The sequence below is a fragment of the Fopius arisanus genome, unplaced genomic scaffold (genome assembly GCF_000806365.1).
Source record: "Fopius arisanus strain USDA-PBARC FA_bdor unplaced genomic scaffold, ASM80636v1 scaffold00075, whole genome shotgun sequence".
NCBI classification, from domain to species: domain Eukaryota; kingdom Metazoa; phylum Arthropoda; class Insecta; order Hymenoptera; family Braconidae; genus Fopius; species Fopius arisanus.
In genome coordinates this window covers 477572-480349 of record NW_011887814.1, presented here as the reverse complement: position 1 = coordinate 480349, position 2778 = coordinate 477572, and positions in this window count along the sequence as shown.

The window sequence follows — 2778 nt, the reverse complement described above, 5'->3', positions numbered from 1 at the left end:
ATTTGAATAGGACAATTTTTTTTCTAATTGATGGCGTTTTTTTTGAGAATTTTGAAAAATCAAAAAAGGAAGAAAACAACAGTATAATTACAAGGAAAAATTATATGCGCAAAAATTTGTAGAAAATTTTTCAAAAAATTTTTCAAAAAATTTCCCAAAAATAAAATTATTTTGATCCCCGATTTTTTTTTCTTTCAAAAGAGAAATTTTCCGAAAAGTTTTCAACAAATGTTTTGAAAATTTGGAAAAAATATTCCGATTACCGATTTTACCATTTTTTAAAATCAATTCCGGAAATGAAAAATAATTAATGGTGATTTGGATGGATCGATCATTAGTGATGTAATTGAAAAAAAGTCATTCTGCGGTGGATGTAAATTTTTCAATTAAGAAACTCATTTAAAACGTTTACATTGAGACGCGAAGTTTTTAGTGAATAATTTGGAGTTCAAGGGGATTGAGGGGATGATTAGAAAGCCATAGAACGGAATGGGGAGGGTTGGGGATAGGCGTGGAGTTGACGGTAAACATCATCAGGAGGTCGTGGCAAGTTTACAACCCGTTTCGAGAGTTTACCCACGACTGATTTACTCACTGTCTCACTCTCCGGGTTTTGGGATAGTTGTATAATCCATTTAATCAAGCCATCCACTAAATCCATCCCTGAATTCAATTTCGTCATTTTCATTATTCACGGCGGGCATTTTATTTGGAATTTTGAACCACGAATTAATAACTGATTACGTGTAATGAACCTATCATTACCGGTACCAGCAGGTCTGTCAATATCTGGGGGCTCGATTGGAATACGTTGACAAAGTTAATAGTTCCCAAGTGCGGGGCTGAATTATATTAATTATTTAAAAAATTGTAATTGAAATATTTTTTCCAAATTTTCCAAAATTTTCTGGAAATTTTTCAGGGAATTTTTCTTCTGAAACAAAAAAAAATCGGGAAACAAAACAATTGTATTTTTGAGAAATATTTGGAAAAATTTTTCACGAATTTGTTGTCGATCATTTTTTTTATCATTTTCTAGAAATTTCTGCGAATATAATTTTTTCTTTTGATTATACTGCTGTTTCCTTCGTTTTTTGATTTTTCAATATTAAAAATTATTTTAAAAAATTTCCTATTCAAATTTCTGAAAATTTTTTCAAAGCCTTTCTGAAAAATAAAATTGTTTCGTTTTCCGATTTTTTGTTTTGTCAAAATTTTTCGTAAATTTGGGAAAAATATTCCGATAAAATTTTCTTTTTCCCGGGGATAGGAAAATTTCACAACGGGTGAGTGATAAAATAATAAATCACACGATTTTATGCCGCTTGCCGAGTTGAACCAAACATTTATTTCACCAAGATTGTTTGTTAGCTCCAACAGATTGTTTCTCAGGAAAAACGCGAATTTCTCTCAGCGGCCTCCAGAGGTATCATCAAGCCGGAAATAAAAACTTCACCCTCCCACAAATTCATCAAGCCAAATGATATCTTTGGACACGAACAATAACGATATCAAACAATGATATGAAACAATGATCCCCACGATAATTGCTCCCCGCAGAATCCCATCCACGAATCCTCAGAAATTACTCGTTACCCGCGTTTTCCCTCCGTTTTTCCTCACCAATCCCGAAAAATCCCTCCCCCTCCTCTCATTGCTGCCTAAATCCCCGCTAACACCTCACGGTACATCTCATTCATTTTAATACATCCCCGACTAAATCTTCAATGCAAGCCACAAAGAGTGTTTGTTCCTCTAAAAAAAAAACGGAGAAAGAATAAAAAAAAAAATCTCAAAGTAGTTTTGTCTCGCCATTTCGTTTGTTTCCCCATTTCTCCACCATCTTCTCTTTTATTTCCTCAACAATCTCCAATGCCATTGTTCCCAGTATAAATTTCCCTTTTTTTATCCCACCCCTCGGTTTTTGTTACCTCGAGATTTTCAAATCTTTTATTTTGGCCCTCGGAGGTACGTCTACGACAGTGTCGGTAATCTCGAAGGATTCGAAACGGAATAGAAAGCGCAAAGTGGTTATAGCTCTGGCGTTACGGCTATCTGTGGCCTTCAATCTGAAAATCTGGAAATCTGGAATCCTGAAGAGGGACCGAGTGTCGGTGAGAGGAAGAAGAGGGCAACACTCATTCCACGGGCTTTTGTTTTTCCGTTACCTATTTCTCTTCATTCGCATTTTCTGCTTTATTTTTCCTCTCATTTGTCCTTTCCTTTCTCCATTCCCCCCCCCCCTTTTTTTCTCCTTTTTTTATAATGTTTTTACTTTGTTTTTTCCCGTTCTCTACTCTTTCGACGCGAAGACGTGGAAATTGCTTCGTGAAATATATCGTATTAAGGGGGGTGGAAAGAGGGGAGGGAAAATGGAGGGGAATTACATTTTTTTTTTATCTTTTGGTTATTATTCTTCGCACTTCGGACAATTCCATCATCGCCTTGTTTTTCTTTCGCTTCGGGTGACGAGCGGCCGAGGGGGAGGAGGGGGTGGAGGGGGAGGAGAAGGAGGAGGGGGTGGAGGGGCGGAAGAGGGTGGTTGGCCAATTAAGGTGGCACCGTTCATCTTCTGGTTGTCGTCCATAACGGCATTTTCATTTTTCACGAAATAAGATGGAAAAAGAGGAAAGGAGAGGAACAGGGGTACCAGTCGTTGAGTTAAACTACTTGGATAGAACGTTTTTGAAAGTGATTCATGGAGTTAACCGTTTGCCTTTGGAGAGGATTTTTACGTCGTTACCACGTTTTCGTTATTGCTAAACGGATTTTTTTTTG